The 22,307-nt window shown below is 34.2% G+C and overlaps 1 long non-coding RNA gene across 6 annotated transcripts in view; it reads right to left on the bottom strand.

Moving 5' to 3' along the window:
• LOC120535374 overlaps nucleotides 1-20,882 on the bottom strand; it is a 63,820-nt gene extending 42,938 nt beyond the window's left edge. For 2 of the 6 annotated variants that reach the window (XR_005634890.1, XR_005634891.1), the window contains exons 1-5: nucleotides 20,797-20,882; nucleotides 20,433-20,553; nucleotides 12,111-12,213; nucleotides 3,081-3,226; nucleotides 2,638-2,701 (exon numbers count right to left, since the gene is read on the bottom strand). This is a non-coding gene — a long non-coding RNA (uncharacterized LOC120535374). The remainder of the gene's footprint in view (nucleotides 1-2,637; nucleotides 2,702-3,080; nucleotides 3,227-12,110; nucleotides 12,214-20,432; nucleotides 20,554-20,796) is intronic. The other 4 variants (XR_005634894.1, XR_005634895.1, XR_005634892.1 and 1 more) reach the window with 3 other exon arrangements.
• Between the last annotated feature and the right edge of the window lie 1,425 nt (nucleotides 20,883-22,307).

Here is a 22,307-nt window from a genome sequence, read left to right as displayed (position 1 = left end):
CCCTTCGCTAAATCATACAAACACATGCATGAAATCGCTCAGTCAAATCCAACAGCATCTGTACGAATGCTTTTTGAGGAAAACCTAAGGCAGGATTTATGACTATACAATGCCCCGACATGTCACACCAATGTTGCAGCGATTTTCGTCGGAGAAGATGGTGAACCGCCTGCCGAAAGGGACATTTGCATCTGTCCCATAGGCAACTCTTGCAAACAGATTTCCACACTCAATATGAATTGCGATCCAATGATTTACCCATTTTTATTCCCTTACGGAGACATTGGCTAGCACAAAGATTGACATGTTCCAGATAAAAGACCGGCCAAGTGAATAAGGCTTACTCAGTGCCAATTTTTATTAGAAAAGATTAGCAATGAGGAATATATTTAGTATTTTGCAGTCCAGCGGGCAAACTATTCCAACAGTACGTTGTAGATGCGTATGTTAAAACTGAGGGCGTGCGTCTCAACTATCTCAGATTAGATCAACAAGATTTGCGCGTGGAACAATACAAAGGACTGTCAGATGCACTGCAAGCAAACGCTGAAAATAACAACGTACGTGTAGGCAAAGTGATCATATTACATTCACATTACACATTTCCAGGAAGTCCAAGACACATGCAACAAAACTAGCAGGATGCCATGGCCATAGTACATAAATTCGGACAGCCTCATTTATTTATCATTTTCACATGTAATCCTGCTTCGCTGGAAATTTTACATGCATTGTCGGATACCCAAAGATCGGAGCACAGACCTGATATTGTAGTACGAGTCTTTTGGATTAAGCTGCAGGAATTACTTAGAGACATTTTACAACAACATCTTTTTGAGGTTGTTATTGATTATATTTACGTAATCAAATTTCAGAAGCGCGGTCTTCCTCATACCCACATGCTGTATACTCTTCACAATAATTCTAACAACTAGTCTTCAGCCACGGCCAGTTGTACATGGCTTTTTCTAGATCTTTCGACTCATTATCTGTTGTCACCACCAAAACACCTATTCACAACTGTGTCTTTCAAGAAGTATTTATTTCTTCTTGATTTCTGAATTCCTTTCTCACTGTTTTCCGTTCCTATTCTTACACTGCCGTATGCTACAGTGGGCTTTGGCTAGTATTTAAAAATATGTAAAACTAGGCCAATCTTTAATGTTGCATTTGATATTTGTTTAATCAGACAGTCTTTAACTATTATTATGACATAGATGTAGATCTGGTTACATTTTCTTTATTGTTAAGGACATGCAAGGTGCCAGAGGAGAGCTGTAAACGAAGAATAACCCGGAAAGGAAAACATGGCAAGGAATTGTGGTCAAAGGGGATAGTTAGGGTGAAAATTACCAAAATCAAAACAAGATTAAGCAACCAGGAACAAAGTTGAAGGTGGTCAAAGCTAAAAAAAAAACAAACCTAGCACTAGTACTTGCTTAATTCTGTAACTGTCATTAATGATAGTGAGGGTATTTTGGATCCACTGAGGGATAATGAAGAACACAAGCCATATTTAGAGTGAACTTCTGTTATAAACATGACAATCACAGTCACTTGATCACTACAAAGAATGTCATTTAAATATGGAAAATCAAGACAGCAATAAAATTAACTTTATTTCACCACAAAATAAATATTAGACTAGATTCTATATAAACCAATCCCAGAAATAAAACAAAAATAATGCACATAACTGCTTTTATATTACTGTTACGTTATGTTAGAACCTGATATGTTTCAGGTTCTAATGTCTGTTTTTTATTCATTTGCTATCTTCTGTGTGTTTTGTGGGTGGTTCCCCAAGTGGTGGTGCCCCTGTCCATTACCGCAAGGGATTGCAGTCAGCCCTATAAAGGCTAAAAAAACCCACAGTCAATAACAACAACAACAATTTATTTTTTTTACAGCCCAAAATCACACAAGGTGTGCCACAATGGACTTTAACAAACCCTATTTTTGACAGTCCTCTCAGCCTTGACTCCCTAAGGAGACAAGAAAAAACATCCCAAAAAAAGGGTACAGTTGTAGGGTAAACATGGAGGAAATCTTGGAAAAGGTCATTCAGGGAGAGTCCGTTTCCTGGTTGGTTGGGTGTGCCATGGGTGTCAAAGAGTCCCTTGTGGTTCATTGAATGTGCTGCTGTTGGTGAGAGTCTTTTGCTGTGATTCTGCTCTTTGTGGATTTTACTAGATTTTTGACCTAATGCTCTGTTTTGACTTTTTATTCTGTAATTGTGATTGGGACATGTTTGATTTGGATTGCCTTTGACTTTTCAGGCATCCCCTCTTGTGTATTTTGTGCTCTTTAGATCATTGCTGTCTTCAGAGCAATTTTGCAATAATAAACCTCTTTTTTTATAAAATCCTGTGCTTGCCCTTCATGTGCAGAAAGAGTTGGTTGGTGCCCCCACTCCCTCTAGTAGGTATTTTGGGATTTTTTTATGGGACCTCTCTACTTCATAATACAGAGAATCTACTTAAGAAAGAAAAAAATTTGATTAAAGCAAGGGAAAATTTTAACCAGGACAACACCTTATGCAGAGACTATAGTAAGAATAAAAAGTGATATATTGAAAATATCAAAGCTAAGTTAACCTTTTTATTTATTTTCTTTGGATGTGCATAATCGTGATACCTGTAGTGGCCTTCAGTTTGAACATCTTTTCTCTTTACTTGGAGGACAAATAACTGGATATCTTCTAAGGGAAACAAAATATATAATATCACTGGTCAAAATATGCCCGGAGTGATTTATAAATGGCTAAAGACTGTGTCCTTTTCTAATTTAGTAACTACCCTCTGGATAAATTAAAAAGGCAACTGATCTACAAGGTCAATTGTGACATTCATCCAGAAAGTAACAACTGACCAGTCTTTAATCTTTTTCTTTCCCTTCTGCAGTGGGTTCTGGGTCTATTTTCTGCCTTTGTTGTCTTTAATTTACTTCACATTAACTTCCCCGACACTAAATCCATTCATCATTTCAAAGTTATTCTATTTTGAACATACCCAATGAAAGACCAGTAGCAGATATTTGGTGTGTCCACCTGTGAATTTTCCAATGAATAATTACGTTACCATTTTGCCGCTCCACTGTAGCAACTGTTCTCCTGGCAAGATACAGAATGATACAGGACTCCCACAGCATATGTAGAATGAATTAAATTCCAGTGCCATTTGCCTGGGAGTAGACAGGGTTAGGTTTCACTTTAGTATAAAGCATTCTAGAGAGAAAAGTGGAAGGGAGGAGAGAAATCAGTGTTATTATATATATATATATATATACAGTGCTTTGCAAATGCAAAAAACTCTTACACAGTTTTCACATATATATCTTTTAAGCATTCATTTAAGACACTTTAAAGTAAAAGAGTATTTCACATATCAGTAATAAACACAAGTAACTAGAGAGCACAGATTAAATACAAATATAACAATGTTGATTGCATACTGTAAGTATATACCATCAGTGAATTCAGTCACTAACAATACATACAATGAACTGACTGCAATATGTCCGTTTGCCACAAAAGCAACATTCCCAAAGTAAAAATGTCCTGCATTGTCAAGATTAATAATCAAGCAGAAAATGTTAAAGTGAAAACACAAACATTCTGTCAAAGGATTTTTTTCACGATTTCATGCAAAAAAGATATTAGACAGGAATTTTGCTCAAGTTAGCTTTGCTGTATCAAATCTACAGCGTCCTAGGTAGGAATTATGCCATAGTTATGATTAGTTATCAAAAAGCATTCAAAAAATGTAAAATGATAAGAATACTCCAGTGAGTTCTAAGCAGAAACTATATCTTCCCAATTTTTGTTCTTCAAGTACATATGGATAAAAGGAGACTATTTCTTTCTCTCATTACTACGAAAAACTCCAGTTCTTGATTTATTGTCAGATTAATAATGAATTAAAACTGTGTTATGACTTAGAAGACACAGACTTACTGTTACCCCCATAACCCTATTGCTGTATGATTTTAAAACAGCCACTGTTCCAACTCAGTACCCAAAAGTTTATAGTATAACTGCATTCTCAGAATAATCTTATGCAGAGTGTCACCTTCTGTGATTATTCTATTTCACTCCATAAACATTTTGTGCTTAAATGAGTACCCTGTATAAACTAAGTGTATCACAATCTAAAAGATCCTAAAGCATACCTCTAATAGTTCTGTGTCTGGATTTTGCACATTTTTCCTATGTCTGCATTGGTTTTCCTCTCACAATCCCGAGATGTGTACTTTAGGATAAATTGAATCTTTAAACTGGTCTATTATGAATTGTTGATGTGTTAAACACTGGTTTCTGCCTTGTCCCCAAAATCGCTAGATAATTGTTGACTCCCCATGGCCATGTAAATAGATAACGAAGGTCCATAAAATGGACAAATGGACGAAAAAAAAAGCAAAGAAATAAACATAAAAAGTAGATTCATATAACATGGACAGCATTCAACACAGTTGAGTTAATGCCATTAAGTAAAGTTACAAATACTAAATATGCACACAGGTGTAAACATTCAAAAGAAGCATAGGTAAACAGACCACTCAAAGAAAATAGAGTAAGAAACCCTTAAAAACTATAAGTGAAAAATATTTCAATCAAAATTATGGCACAAACCACCCCGTGAACCAAGCACTGACAAGAACAAAACAGTAACAGTACTTATCAGTAGTTGGAAATAGTTAAAACAGTGAATATCCAGCAGAGTGGTCTGGGTTCTCCTTGGCATCCAAAAAGGTTCAGAATAACTGGGCCTTGTACTACTGAGCCCTGTAAAGGACTGTGTTCTTAATCTTTTTGGATTTTCTCTGAATGTTCTGTTCACATTTATTGCTTTTGAATATTAAAATCTGTTTGTGTATTTAGTATTTATCCCTTGTCTTCATGGCAGTAAATCCACTGAGTCAAAAGCTATCTTTTGCTAAATAACTTACTTTTTAGTAGTTTCTGTATCTGTTCAGAAAAGTACCTACTGTCATCAGCATGTCTGTCTGTCTGCATGACACAACTTGTCTTCCAATAGACCAATTTTGTTGATATTTGGTACACTTATTTTTCAATGAAACTTATACAGAATTTTTATTTTCATTGAGATATCCTGAACAAAGTGTATAGTACCAAGTTTTGAAATTTCAAAAACTCCCATTGAAAACCACTGGCAATTCATCAGACATGTCTGTATTAAAACAGAGCAATGTTCTGTGCAAATTCAATTATGGATTAGTTTACTGTTCAAAAGTTTCTCTTCAGAAAGGCTGCATTAATTTGTATATTTTGTGTATTTTTATCTTATACTTTTTCAACAGCCACAGCAAGGCAGTAAATCACATACTGAGTCTTGCGTGCTGCAACTACTTATATTACATGTTTACAAATCTGAACTACAAATAGCAATAAACCCTCCAGAACCAGCAATTAACAACAGAACATCAAATGATGCAAATGTTTCATCAGTTCAGCTTGAAACTGCTGTCTATAAAAGCTATTTCAATCCCCACATACCTATATTGGGTCCATTTTGAAATATATTGAATTTTATTGTAAAGTTCTTTTAAAAACATGTATTTTATGTACTTTACTAACACATGTAATTGCAATTTTAATGCTTTTATTTTTAACATGACTTAATGGCACAATAATTTCTAATAAACAAAATGTGATAACTAAGTTTATCATGAAGTCAATAGAAATTTTAAAAATACTGCAAACAGTTAATTAAATCTCCGACTGCACCAGAATCTTACACCATGCTTCTGTCTGTTTCCTTTTGGCTTTAGATTTTAGTTATATATTAGCAGTACATAAAGGAAAATAATGACATATCTTTTCCATTGAGCAAATTATTACTATTAGTTACTAAATAAAAATGTAGAACCCAGGCAGATATTTTGGATTTCCGTGTTTAAGAAATAAATGTTTCAAAAGTAATTACACAGTAGCAGTTCAGAGCAATATGACTTCCTCTGATATATAGTAGCAGTAAAAACTGCTTTACAATGCTGGTAATATTTGGCTAACTTACACCGATCAGCCACAACATTAGAACCACCTGCCTAATATTATGTAGGTCCTTCTTGTGCCACCAAAACAGCTCTAACCCATTGAGACATGGACTCTATAAGACCCCTGAAGGTGTCCTGTGGTATTTTGCACCTTGACGTTATCTACAGATGATTTAAGTCATGTAAGTTACAAGGCAGGGTAGTATTTGCAGCATTCCACAGATGCTCAATTGGACGGAGATCTAGGGAATTTGGAGGTGAAGTCAACACCTTGAACACTTTGCTGTGTTTCTCAAACCATTCCTGAACAATTTTTGCAGTGTGGCGGAGCGCTTTATTTTGCTGAAAGAGACGACTGCTGTTAGGGAATTCCATTGTCATGAAGGAGTGTACATGGTTTGCAATTATCTTTTGGTAGATGGAATGTGTCAAAGTAACCCAAGACCCAAGGCTTCCCAGCAGAACATTGCTCAGAGCATCACACTGCCTCCACTGGCTTACATTCTTTCCACAGTGTATCCTGCAGCCATCTCTTCCAGAGGTGAACAACACACACAGAACTGGCTGTATCTAAACTTGCATAATCTAAACGAAAACATGAGTGATCAGACCTGGCCTCTGTCTTACATTGCTCTATTGGATAGTTCTGATGCTCACATGCCTATTATAGGTGCTTTCGGTGGTGGACAGGCATAAGCATGACCAGTCTGCAGCTATGCAGCCATATTCAAAGTGCATTGCAGTTTGCTACATGTTCTGACAACTTTCTCTCATCAGCAATAAGTTTTTCAGCAATTTGAGCTACAGTGGGTCTTTGCCTACCAACCCCCCACCTCACCCCATGCATCAATGAGCCTTGGGCACCCATGACCCTGTCACTGGTTGTCCTTCCTTGGACCACTTTTTGTAAGTACTAACCACTACAGTTGGTTATCTATCTATAGATACTGGGAACACTCCACAAGACTTGCTGTTTTGAGATGATCTGACCCAGTCAGCTAGCCACCACAATTTGGCTCTTGTCAAATTGGTTCAAATCTTTCCTGCTTAGATTTTTCCTTCTTCCAACACATCACCTTCAAGATCTGTTTTCTTGTAGCCTAATATAAACCACTTCTTGACAGGTACCATTGTAATGAGATAATCAATGTTATTCTCTTTACCTGTCAGTGGTTTTAATGTTACTGCTGATTGATGTATATGCTAGTGTGATTAATAAAATAGAAACATGTATTAAACAACATTAAATAGAATTCAGTGTCCATAATCCTTTAGTGAATTTAACATCTGGACCAAAATCTGCACCTAAAGAGTGCTATAAGGTCAAAAATTAAAGTTAGATAGATAGATACATACATACATACATATATACATACATACATACATATATAATTTTTAAATAGTTAAAAGAAAAACTAAAAATAAAACCAAAGCAAGAAACAATTTAAAATGACCATAATGGGAAGAAACTGAGGGAGAGTGAAAAAAAAGAAATTCCCATATAAGCAAAACACAAATTAGTGTAGTTTTTACATGTTAATATGCTTGGTCTAAATTGTCCTCCGTTGGGATTTTCTCTTTGGGGGCAAGGTCTTTGTTCCCTTTTTTTCAGTTTGTTCATTGACCCCAAGCATGTGTATTTGACTTGCAACCCTGGAAATTCTCTTTAAAAATGAAGATCATCTGACTAGCACACTTCCGATCCTACTACCAGATAATGATTTCCTCTTGTTGAATACATGGATTTAGTCCAGCTCAGTAGACTAGGGCAGGCTGTGTAGAATAGACTGAAGAATCTCAGAGGACTTTAACTTCCTAATAATGATGCCACAGAGGAGGTATACTCTCAGCCCACACTAAACCTGCTTAGTGATTAAACAATTAATTGGGTACCATTTTCTATAGAGGGCTTTTATTTCACTAATCAGACCATCATTAGAGTTGCAAAACCTAAAAGATAAAACTGGCCTTATTATTTATTTATAATTTAATCAGCTTCCAGGTAAAGCATCAAAAGCAAAGGTGTTGACAACAGATATGAGAAGAGAATATATAGTACAAAAGCAACATCTGCAAAAATACTTTTTATAAAAGGCAGTCACAGCACAAGTTAAATTTAAATGAACGTGATTATATGTATGTTAAGTTTAACACCTCTGAAATACATAAAATACTTTTTCTATTAACAACATGCTTCCTTTGATGGCAAATCCATCAATTTATAGTTTTATAGTTTCAGCCACAGTCTTTTTACCAAATAAATAAATCTAAATTTGTATTTGTAAACAGATTCAAAGAATTAAATTTTAATGAAAATGCAGGAAAATATTTTGGAGTTCAAACTAATATAGGTGTTTGAGCAAGCCTATTGGTATTTTCATTTATTATGAAAACTATTTCATATTTATTTTATAGTGTCTTTTTTCAATTCACAGACTTGCTTAAGTAAGGCAGATCAATTTAATACAGGCCAAAAAATTAACATACAACAACATGGGGGGAATTTGCGGTTATCATGTAGATTTGGCTAGAAACTAACACCAGATCCCTGGCAACAGTGCAATCAACTGTACCTTCTTTCTTTTAAATATTTGCAGGGATTAATATAATGTTCAAAAGTTTATAAAATGTTTTAGAAAATGCATACATTCAGCACACTTCATCCAGTTTCTAAACCTGCACCAATCTCAAGGCAAGAACAATACCTGGATAGGAGGTCATCTCACCACTGGATGAACACGCACACACCAAGTTCAATTTAGTATGACTAATCCATTTAAACTGCATGTCTTTGGAATGTGGGAGGAAACCGGATCACCTGGAGGAAACCCACATGGACATGAGGAGAACATTCAAACTCCATGTAGGAAGCACCTAGAACTTGAACCCTGGTCTCCTTGTTGCTGTGACACTCAGAGCTACTCAATATTAGATGATTATAAAGTATGGTTAAGTGAAGTGTTATAGAAACATTTTTAGAAATTGAAAATGCAAAATAATTTGGCATGTGTTTTAAAAAGTTTATTGATGATCCTCTGTAAATAGTGTAGCATGAATGTAATTTATTCTTCATGTGAAATGAACATAACATACAGTGACTTTAGGAATTACATGGACCTCTCAAGTGACAAAGGTTCATTATGTTCCCTATTAGTGTTTTGTAGTCTCATATTATAGTCCAGGTAATGTCTAATTCAGTTACCTTTGTATAAATTACAGTAGACAGTCAATCATACTGTTCTATGCTGTAGGTGCATGGACACTTTTGAACGCTGATAACTAAAAACAGAGCAGAAAATTGTATTTAGAAATTACAAACAAGACATCTGTCAGTATTTTAATATACCGGCATATTGAAACATACACATTTTGTTTAATTTATAATGCAATTTTTTACCAATTAAACTAACCAGTATGCTTTCAGATGACGAAGGAATCCAGAATGCTAGTGTAACAGGTTTCTGAGCTGGCACATGGGTGTGAAAGAGGCATGAGGCATGGTTGCAACAGTAGATATGCTGTAAAGTCAATTTAAGGAAAAAGGAATCCACACTATTCACAGGAAGGCTTATCCAAGTGTCAATACAGGTAAACAGACTAGAGTGCTCCCTGTACATGTGTGCTGGATGCACAGAAAGTGCAGTAGATAGAGCTACCATCACAAGTAAAAGACAACTACTACCTAAATGGAAGTATGCAAATACTGTTCCTGAATACCAGAGGGCAGGTGGTCCATCAAAGGTTGTTGATGCCTGAACCACCTAAGAGAAAATCAGTGAAGTCAGGGAACCAACACCAGAGATGGCAAGATCTCTTAGCCACTATTGTTCACACATTTTCAGAAGGAAACAAATGATATTGTATCATCCCTACATGAGAGGCAGAAGCTAGGGATCTGCCCTTAAGACAAAATCCTTTAAAGAAGTTTTGGGACTCAGGGATGTAGAGTTACTTATTCATTTAAGTAGGTTTTGGTTTTCTGGGATGTAGAATTACCTAGGACCACTAGCAGAAGCTCAGGACCTTCCCAGATCTTCCTGAAAACATCTCTTACCTTGGACGTAGGTCAATTATAGGATATAATGCTGTCTCAACATCACTACGCATTTGAGTATGTAGTGGGAAGAAGAAGGATGGCAGTTCAGAGAAAAGAAAAAGAGAAAAAAGCAAAGTAGTAGTGGTTGTTTAAAGCTATTTAACGAGTACCCAATAAATGGACAAGCCAGCACACTATACAGATAATGGTTTAGTGCCTGTATATGTAGTTAAGCCTAGAAAGGCAACAGGAATTTGCTTTTGTTTTGTTTATTCAGTAGTTTTGGGAAACCATCCTTTGCGTATATTCTTGGTGTAATAAACCCCATCATTATTTTATGCCTTTGGTATATTTTGCTAATTTTGTGGATCAGCACTGCCACAAAATTGCCCTGTATTTTCACACTGGAAAAACCCTATATAGAAGAAAGCACAAACTTTTCAAGGAATATGTGATACAACATCTCAAAAGACTGTCCCACCATTTCATCTTAAACATTATCAATAGTTCTTTAATTAAGTATAGGATCAGAGGCAGATGACATATATGCTTCAAGTAATGAAACAGAAGTAGAAGCTTATCATAAAGGAGACTCCAATCTGTCTTAGAATGTCAAAGAAAATTATCCCCTTTGTTGGTATCTTTTAAAGAAACATTTGGATCACAAAGCAAGAAAGAGTATTTGAGAAATGTTTCTGGAATGGAAGAATGCTCATCACCTTGAGGCACTGTTTACACTATTGCTGTAAGATGATTAGCTTTTCTATGGAGAAATATTTCAGAGAAAATAAGATAAATATATAAATATGGCATTACATAAATAAAAACACAATGAAATGTGAGCATAAATATTTCAATGTGTCATGAAAAATGTTTTTGTTGTTCTTTATGTTTTTATTCATTTCTTAATCTTCTGATATTCTTCTTTATCATTGACACATCAACAACATGAAATATGCTTTGAAATGCAAACTGTCATTTTCATCTGTTGAGGTGGTAGAGCAAGTACTGTTTTTTGATCAGTGCATCTTCAGTAGAGTGCATGTAAATCTTAAAACATCAAGTGCTACCTTAATAGGCAGACAATTAAGATTCTGACTTATGGGAAGTTGATAAATTCAAGGCTTCTTGAATTAAAGTTGTTACTTCATGCAGTAATGCTGATCAACATTTTTTTTATGCACTGATATCTGTCATGGACACACATAGTCACAACTTTGAGCATATTTTTTGCTTGCCTTGGAAATTGTGTGGGCCATAGGCATATGTAAAGTTGCGAAGTCCAAAGTCCACTCCACTGATGATTCATCAATCAAAAAGTAATAGTCACTAGAGCCCACCTTCTTAAATTAAATGGGTAAAATTGAAATGATGCATTTTAAGATATAATGCATATTGTATGTGGCATCACTAAAATGAAAAAATGCTTAAACAAATACATAAATAAATAAGGAATAAACACATATTTAGTGAAACGTTTAATTATTTATGTTCATATGTCATTGTGTTTTTATTTATTTATTGACACATTTCACAATGCATTCATTTATTTGCAAATTTTGTTTATATAACATACTGAGATCAACACTAAGATTTGTTTGTCCAGTCTCTCTGAGCAATCTGATTGGTGAGTATAGCTTTGTTATGATTGGCCAGTTTGGCTGTGGAGATGCAACGAAAGAAGAAGTGATAGTGTGAGACTCATGAGTAGGAGTAAATGCACATGAGGCATGCTGAGAGAATCGCCTTCAAAGATGGCAAGTATAAATCTGGAAAAGAAGTGAACAAGGTGCCTCAGAAATAATGAGAGAGTCTGAGAAGCAAGCTTTACAAAAAAGTGCTCAAGAGAGGGAGTGCTGGTTAAGAGACGTTCACACACGCAATTACAGAGGAAAGGTGCTAAACGTACACATAGGGCAAGAGATAGCAAACTTTTAAAAATTATTTGATTTCCTGTCTTCATCAGGTACCATAGCTAGTTTCTTAATAAATCAACAATATCAATGTATGTAATATATAAAACAATTTCATCAATTAGCTATACATCCGTTTTCATTACCTGCTTAGTCTATGGGATCAGAAAAAGATGGTACGTATGGTTGATCCCAGTGAGCAAAAGGAACGCGCCTTCCATGAATGCAATTCCAGTCTATGAGAACTTTCTAAAGGATGATATGAAGGGGAAATCAATTAAAGAGTATATTGTATGAAATATAGCAAAGGAGTAATAGTACAAGTTCAGATACCTATCAAAATAAGCAATATTACATAATGGATGTCTATGTAAAATGCAAATTTACAGTATCCTTCCACTCCTTTCATATGTTCAGTCCATCTATTGTAAACATCTGTTGCAAAACATTTGACACAGCTGTATGTCAGTTTATTCACTGGCCTTGTTTGTTTAGGTGTGTCCATGACTGAGTTAAAATTCTGTTATGTGGTTTATAATAACATACTGTACAATTAAACCAGCTTAATCTAATTTGACACTGTGTGGTGGTCCTAGCAGCTTTGGAATAAATAACTTCCGGATTGGACACCAGTCCATTGCAGCATCCACAGAACCAGTTACTCTAACTAATAGGTTTGGGGACATAGTTGAAAGACCTACACAGAACTAGTGGGATTCAGACATAGGACCTTGGATCTGTGAGGCAGCAGTCCTAACCACTGTGTGATTGTGTTATCTCTCTCTACATTGTATAACTTGCTATTTGATCAGAATTAAACAGAATTTTGCATTTTTGTGGGGTAATGTTTGTTCAGATTTAAGTTATGTTTTATTGCTCCTTCTGCTTATAAGCAGATGTAGACTAAATAACTTGATTAGTGTAAAACAGAGGTCTTTAATATGTTCACAATAGAAAACATAATAGACAATTTGGGGTAGCAGGTAAGACTTTGCAATTTAAACCATAAGCTTATTGGTTCAGATCTTGTTTGACAATCACTCTTTTACGTACTCTGTCTTGCTACAAATGTAATGTAACCTGGTCCAGTAAGCCATCTTAGGTAATGGTGATGGTTATGTACTTAATAATAATTGCAAACTGCTTCAAAGGTCAGTCATTCTTACTGATGTAATACATTCGGGCTAATGAAGAGCCAAAGCATGCAACTTTAGAAAAAAAAGGAAGCTGTGCCAGTCTATGACATGGCACTCTCATGCATATACTCACATTCACTCATGCTAAGGCAATTTTGAGTCCTTCAGTAATCTAACATTTGTGTGTTTGGAATATTGGAGAAAAGCATGTGAGACCCGGAGAAAATTGCATAGATAAGGAGAAGGCCTTAAAACTCCATATAGAAAGTGACTGGGCAAATGACTACAGGAGCTTCTGAAGCAGCAATACCAACCATGGAATCAACATGTCACTCAAGTCTTAACATTACTTTATTATATTTGTTTTGCCCCAAATGCATTCACCTTAATCCTATGTGTTTATATAGTGTCATTACATGAGCTGAGCAATTTATTTCAATCTAAAGAAGATTTAACCTAACATAGAATTTTCAAAACCCCCCAATCTATTTCAGGGTCATGATGAACAGAGCCCACCCTGGCAACCTTAGGTACAAGGTAAGAAGCAACCCTAGATTAAATACTAATCCATCACCAGGTCCACTCGTGCTAACACCTAACACATAATCTTACAGAGTTAATTTATCGTTACCAATTGAAATCATCTTTGGGACGTGCATTTAAATAACAGAATCCCCCATGCAGACACTGAAAAAGTGTAAACTGTACAAACCAAGCAAATAGCCAAAGGATTCAAACTCCCAGGACAGTGGATCAATAAGATGGCAATATTAAAAACAATACTGATCGTATTTAATGTTATGTTATTAAAAATAAAAAATATTCATCTACCAGTGCATCTCCAATGGTTTCACACCTAAGGAAATCTGCAAGAATACATTTTCAGTGGTAGAAAGCAAATAAGTTCAATTAAAAGTATCTAGTTTGTTTGAGTCAGAAGATTCAGTTTTTTACACTCACAAGCTACTTATCTGTGCAAATGTAAAAGAAAATCTGAAATTTATTAACATATTCTTATATATTATGTTGTGCTGGACGCTTGCTCCAGTGCATAAGACCCAAACATTAATCACTATCCACCTGAAGCTTAAGTTATGTAAACCAATAAAAATACCTTTCTTTACATAAGTTTACAAAGCTAACTTTTAAAATTTAGCATCTAGTTCACATGTACATGCATAATGTATAACTCTTCCTATGTGTTGCTAGATAACCTGCAACTGTTTTTTTCTTTTGTGTATATATTTAATTTCCTTTTATGGCTACATGGAGGGAGTGCAATAGATTATTAGCAAAACACTACATATATTTTAAACAGAAAATATTACCTATAAATGGGTTAATAGACAGCTAAATACTGGCAGACTTGACAGGTGTTACAAATATAAATACCCCATGATGTGACAGACATATACCTAAATACATGTGCAAATACATAGTGCAAGAAAGTAAACAAAATATGCTTTCTTCATAAACAGAACATATAAATTACTGGGTTTTTTTTTGCTGATATTTATAGGGTGTGTGCTTAGAAATATTTAAAACAGAAATGTATTGCTGTAAAAGGGAAACCACTGAAATGATTAAATTCCTCCTGATCTAATCCAACATTTCATCTTCTTTGTTCATAAAATGTAATTTTATTAGAAACACTACAAGCAAATGTTTTTATTTTTTAAATAACCATATCTTAACTCTAGGGACGGCAGAAAATGTTACCTTAAAAGTCTGAATAATTTTGATTATCTCAGTGTTTAACACCTGTATATTCACATTTTGTATGTCACTTTGAAAACTGTATTTATTCATTGATCAATTGTTGCTATAGTTTTTTCATTGTTCTCACAACAGCATTAATTTCTCACTTCTAAAATCTTTCATGAAATCTCATTCTATTCAATGCCAGACTTTGTCAATCTTTACAGAAACATACTTTTCTTAGAGAGTCAACCAACACTAATTCTTAGCTTGATCTCATTGCAGCTATGATAAGATTTAGTTCCTCTATAGCCTGGCTAGCAAAAAGAACAATAGAAAATGAATGCCAAACTGAATAAGTAATGAATTTCCTTCTATGGCTTCTAAAATGGTTAATATATTATAAGAAAATTGTGAAATAGGAATTGATTGTTCATTAGCAATCAAGTAATAGTTACAAATTTTTCTAATTATCGTCATATTACAGTATCTAGACCAAGAAGTAAGTATTTCACAATCTGGATGCTGTCATTCATTCAATACCATGCTGATGGTTATATCAAATAAACTTAAACAAATTGCCTCAATTTTAGTATAAAATCACTTTAATTGTGATTTGCGGCTTGTGACATCATGTCTGTGCAACTCTAACTATGTACAGGTGCCGGTCATAAAATTAGAATATCATGACAAAGTTGATTTATTTCAGTAATTCCATTCAAAAAGTTAAACTTGTATATTAGATTCATTCATTACACACAGACTAATGTATTTCAAATGTTTATTTCCTTTAATTTTGATGATTATAACTGACAACTAATGAAAGTCCCAAATTCAGTATCTCGGAAAATTAGAATATCTATTAAGACCAATGCAAAAAAAGGATTTTTAGAAATGTTGGCCAACTGAAAGATATAAACATGAAACGTATGAGCAAGTACAGCACTCAATATTTAGTTGGAGCTCCTTTGGTTTGGATTACTGCAGCAATGCGGTGTGAGATGGAGTCGATCAGTCTGTGGCACTGCTCAGGTGTTATGAGAGCCCATATTGCTCTGATAGTGGCCTTCAGCACTTCTGAATTGTTGGGTCTGGCGTATTGCATCTTCCTCTTCACAATACCCCACAGATTTTCTATGGGGTTAAGGTCAGGCGAGTTTGCTGGCCAATCAAGAACAGGGATACCATGGTCCTTAAACCAGATACTGGTAGTTTTGGCACTTTGTGCAGGTGCCAGGTCCTGTTGGAAAATGAAATCTGCATCTCTTATAAAGTTTGTCAGCAGCAGGAAGCATGAAGTGCTCTAAAACTTCCTGGTAGACGGCTGCGTTGACCTTGGACCTCAGAAAACACAATGGACCTACACTAGCAGATGACATGGCACCCCAAACCATCACTGACTGTGGAAACTTTACACTGGACCTCAAGCAACGTGGATTCTGTGCCTCTCCTCTCTTCCTCCAGACTCTGGGACCTTGATTTCCAAAGGAAATGCAAAATTTACTTTCATCAGAGAACATGACTTTGGACCACTCAGCAGCAGTCCAGTCGAGACGCTTCTGACGCTGTCTCTTGTTCAAAAGTGGCTTGACACAAGGAATGCGACAGCTGAAACCCATGTCTTGCATACGTCTGTGCGTGTGCGTTCTTGAAGCACTGACTCCAGCTGCAGTCCACTCTTTGTGAATCTCCCCCACAGTTTTGAATGGGTTTTGTTTCACAATCCTCTCCAGGGTGCGGTTATCCCTATTGCTTGTACACTTTTTTCTACCACATCTTGTCCTTCCCTTCGCCTCTCTATTAATGTGCTTGGACACAGAGCTCTATGAACAGCCAGCCTCTTTAGCAATGACCTTTTGTGTCTTGCCCTCCTTGTGCAAGGTGTCAATGGTCGTCTTTTGGACAACTGTCAAGTCAGCAGTCTTCCCCATGATTGTGTAGCCTACAGAACTAGACTGAGAGACCATTTAAAGGCTTTTGCAGGTGTTTGAGTTAATTAGCTGATTAGAGTGTGGCACCAGGTGTCTTCAATATTGAACCTTTTCACAATATTCTAATTTTCCGAGATGTTTTCATGTTTATACCTTTCAGTTGGCCAACATTTCTAAAAATCCTTTTTTTGCATTGGTCTTAATAGATATTCTAATTTTCTGAGACACTGAATTTGGGACTTTCATTAGTTGTCATTTATAATCATCAAAATTAAAAGAAATACACATTTGAAATACATCAGTCTGTGTGAAATGAATGAATCTAATATACAAGTTTCACTTTTTGAATGGAATTACTGAAATAAATAAACTTTGTCATGATATTCTAATTTTATGACCGGCATCTGTATAGTGACTGTGTTTGTAAACCCATTGGGGAGGGACAAAGAGGTAAGACATTTTGTTTAGGAGTAGTTATATTAGTGGGGACATTTTATTTAAATATTTCAACTCAGCAGCAAAATCTGTTTCATATCCATAACCTTTCAACCTCCCATGCCAAATTTTGCATTTCCTCATATGTCAAAACTTTGTACTCACACTTCCTAAATTTCAACTTCAAACAATGAATAATAAATAAGAAACACTAAACAGTTTGTTGTTTCTATTTACCTAAAGTCTAATGTATTTTACTATATGACAGTATTACATATTGTTATTTTCCTCCTATGGTCTTGAATCATGTTTCTTTGAGTAGCTTCTCAAAATGTACAGGTGACACATATACTGTACATCCATAAAGAGATGTATATATAAAAACAAAAGCATGAAAAAAAGACCTGTGTTCACACCAAGTAACAAACCTTTCTGAATTATTTTATGATAATCATGTGGTTTGTTAAAATATACACATTATATTGATTGCTGCCACAGTGTAGGAAGTTAACTTAGTGCCATTATTAGCATCATCAGAGGTGTTTGGACATGCAAAGGTATATATAATGTCTGTTCATTAAATGTATTTAAACATATTTAAATGCATTTCCTGTAATACTACTTTGAAGTGTAAACAAATGTGTGATTGCTGTTTTTTCCAGTGTTCCGTAATGCCTTGCAAGAGATGAAGCCAGAATAGACTGCAACTAACCCAAAGATCACAAAAGTAGTAAAACTGCAATCAAGTTTGAATGGGGTCTATGAACTTTAAGATCATGAATCTGTGTTAAACACTATGTAATATGCACCCAACAGTTATATTCATCATACAGTAAACTTAAATATGATATTTTCTAGTTTAATGCGTTATGCTGTTTACAAAAAAGGCTGAAACACCGCTTCTAAAAACTGACACTGCATTTAAGAAATTCATCAGATATTCTTTATGCCATAATTATTAGTGTAATGTATGTCCGTCTATCCATTATCCAACCCGCCATATCCTAACTAAAGGGGCACGGGGATCTGCTGGAGCCAATCTCAGCCAACACAGGGTGCAAGGCAGGAAACAAACCCCAGGCAAGGCGCCAGCCCACCGCAGTGTAATGTATGTCCTAAAGTGAAAACATTTAAAGTGACACATTTTTAATACACCTTTACAAACTGCTTATAGTAGTTTGATTATTTGTACATAATTAAATATAATTTAGAGAAATAAATATGTTTGCAGGGTAAGGCAATGTATATATTAGAAAATATAGTATTCAGTACATACTGTAAATAAGCACATTTAAATTTAGACTTAAGTAAATATAATTTAGGAATTTATAAAAACATAATTATAAAGTTCTACTGCGACCCGTAATTAGATTAAAGCGGTCTGATAATGTTATATTTATATATGAACATTTTTTTAATTAATAATTTATTTTTTAAAACTTTTTTTAATATCTACACAAAATTGACAAAAAGGATGAATAATAAAATGATAGGGATAAAAGACTTGTATAATTTAGCATGTATTAAAAATAATTACTGTTGTGTTAGAAATATAGTGAATAATTTTTAAAATTACACACATTTTATTAATGGCTGCTAAATCATGTGCAGCTTAGCAGAAAATATTTTTAACAGACAGATACTTGATATTACATTTGCTGTTATCAAAATGGCCAATAATGCATGTCACAAAATGTGAAATACATAACAAGGCCATAGAACATACGTGGTCTGCAAGTGGGCGACTCTGAAAACCTCTTGGTGCTTATGAATCACATAAGCATCCACTAATTGGCAAATGTTTGTGTGCTTGAAATACACTATGTTACACTATCTGTTTAGTGTGGAATGCCAGTAGAAGTATATCACAAATTCTGTTTGTTCTGACAATGATAATTAGTCTATAAAATAAATACAGCTATACAGTATGGGCTGTGGAACTGCCAGTGTAGTGGAAAAACCCTGTACTTAACCTCTGAGCAGAGACTGAAGAAGAAAGGTGTGAAAATTGATAATATTGGAAAAACTATGCTGCACTCTAGAAAATTACAGGCATCAAGTTTGTTGTTTTTGATCTGGTTATATTTGAATTATAATGAACACTGTTATAAAGGCATTAGAAACCAGATTTTTCTATTCCTAATCTGTTGTTCACAACAAATGTGCTTATAATAATGTTGAACATATAGAATAGTATTGAACACAGATAGCAAATAGCATGCAAATATAAAAGGCAGGAAGTCTATAGATCATGCTTTAGTAATTCACTTTTACAGCAACTAAAAACAGCCTGAGTCGTTATTAAATTGTGTACATAAAAGTATAACTGATTTAAAACCTATCGTGTTTTACTAAACAAAAAAAGAGGAAGTTTAAACTAGAAACTTGTACCAGACTACCATTTTTATTGTACTACACTTAAGTATTATTATTATTATTATTATTATTGGCAGTAATAGTATTGTTACACCAAGGTATTTCATAAATTAAGTTTAAATAACAGGAAACATAAGTGAGCTTACCTAATATATATACCCAATATTCCTGTGTCTACACTCCCATTATCAGCAAACTTGTGAACAATACTCAGAGAACAACTCCAGTATATTTAGCATATACTAAATATACTTTTCTGTTTTTATTATATATGAAGTATAATTAATTACTCTACACTACAAGATTCTATGCTCATTAAATAGCTTAGAAACATTAACATGCATTGCTGCAAAAAATTATCATGGGTTATACAGCGTATTCTGTAAAGTTGCATCTGCTCCCCTAAATCGTATGAACTCACTTATTCTGTCTTATTTCATATTGAGTACTATTACACTCATTCACAATGAAAAATGTGTAAATGTTCAGTTAAGGCCTGTATGTCTATTTTGCAGTTAGCAAACTTCTTCATAAATTGTCCATGGGGGTGTATAATACACAATATGCATGGGATATGTAAAAATTGACATACTGTAAATGGATGTCTACATGAAAGATAGCATAATTCATTGTGATTTTCAAAAAAAAAGAGGAAAATTCATATAGATAGATAGATAGATAGATAGATAGATAGATAGATAGATATCAATTACTAACAACAAACATCATTGACTATCTTGTATATAGATACATCTATCTAATCTGAATCTAATCTAATCAGATTTATATCAGATTAGACACCTAATATGATGGTAGTTTCAGCAGATAGATAAAGAGAAAAAAAGAGATATCAGAAACTTATGCCAAACATCATTGCCTATCCTGTACTAACCTGTGAAAACAATGACAGAGTGGACATTCTCTTATCTTCATTCAAAAGCAGATTCCATTTTTTTCATTTTTAAACGTCTTTCTGTTGGTATATTGGAAAGAATCTTCAGGTGAACTAAGAACTGAAAGTATGAAGGAAAACAAAACAAAAAAAAAAACAACTCAGTGTAACTAATATAATCACAAGTTTACAGACAAAATACAGTATGCTGTATGTCAAATGTTATTAGGAGATATGATAAAAATGTGTTTTTACTTCATTATTTGTTAAATGTGATACTAGTTTAACTATTTTATTTGAGCTTTAGCATAATATGCAGGCACAGTTTACATTCTAATAGTTTATTATATACAGTACTACATACCTTTTTTGTTGTCAATATAGTGTACATTTTTCTTAAATTCTGTTTTCAGCTCTATTTTAATCACCATTTCTTCCCTCCTGCTTTTGCCCTTCTAAGAAAATAAATGGTGTTATATTATTACTGATTGTTTAGCGACTTGTTCGGGATGACTTTAATTGATCACAGCTGGAGTTGCATATGAAAGGTATGGTTCCTCCACAAATTTTTTTTTCTTTTTTTCACATTTGGTTGAGTCGCGTTAAGAAACCTGTTTAATAGTTAGGTAAGCAAGACAGGGACAGAACTGCTGTTGCACTGCTGTGAACAACAAAACACCAAGTAATTCAGATGATGTCTGATCCGTAGCACATAAAGTGCTACTAATTGTTTTCATTTTAATAATGGAAGTGCTAATGAAAATGGACTTTTATTAAATCAGCTAATGAGTAATTACAATTAGTTTGACACAAATTATTCTTGTTCAAATAAGCATTTAATTGTACTAAATGATCAGTAAACATATACCTTACATACTATGCTGACATGCTGTTAGTTTTAAAACAGTGTATGACCACATCAGTTCACCTCCTTAGTAAAAGAGAAAACTGATTGATGTGCAGATTCCCAAAATCATTTTACTGGTTATCTTGCAATGCATTAGCTATGACTAGCTCATAGCAATTTTCTTTGTGCCTTTCTAGAAGATGTTAACTATTAGATTCTGGCACTTTCTTCCTTATTCCTTTTCCACAATTGTTCGTCTGTTTCATATCTAGGTAAACATTTGTTCCACTTATCATTTCTCCACAAAATACAAGTATCATTAGAGCTGCGGAAACCACAATGACAGCTGTTGCTCATTAAAAGCTGTATTACTGATATAAGATGCTGCTAGCAAAGTTCATTCCAGAAACTAGTTCTGATTACAATATACTATTAATCAAGTATGAAAATGTGAACTTTTGGTGAGTACTTACACAACACAATTTTGCAGTGTTTTTAAGGTTTCTCTTTAATTCAGGTAGAAGTAACAATACTATGATGTCTTCAGATATGGATTTTTAACTGAAAATACTGAACAATTAATCTACAGTAAGATCTGCTACAAAGAAAACATGATTATTATATGTTTACTATTTCAGTAAATGATGCTAATAAAATTACTAAATTGATTATTCTACATCTTTTAAAAGCCTAATAAAAAGCATTCCTTTCACCTTAAAATTATGCACAATATCAAAATAATATTGGGAAGAAGGATTGGTACTAGTATAATCAGTAGAATGTATAAATTTTTATTATAATGATGATATTTTTGCTGTATAGTGTATTCAAATAAAACTCTCTTGCTCATTTGAGATGTGGCTTAGCTGTTAAAAGTGAAATTCATGAATCTATCCATTTTTCTAACCCTCATCCATTTCAGAGCTGAGGAGAATAATTTAAATGTCAATGCATATAAAGAATATTTGGGGTGACCAACGGTCTTAAAAATGCATTTACAAGTGATAAAATGTTAATGGGGTTATGTA

The sequence above is a fragment of the Polypterus senegalus genome, chromosome 9, assembly GCF_016835505.1.
Source record: "Polypterus senegalus isolate Bchr_013 chromosome 9, ASM1683550v1, whole genome shotgun sequence".
Taxonomy (NCBI): domain Eukaryota; kingdom Metazoa; phylum Chordata; class Cladistia; order Polypteriformes; family Polypteridae; genus Polypterus; species Polypterus senegalus.
Note: the sequence above shows the minus strand (reverse complement) of the source record. Positions and strands in the feature narration are given on the sequence as shown.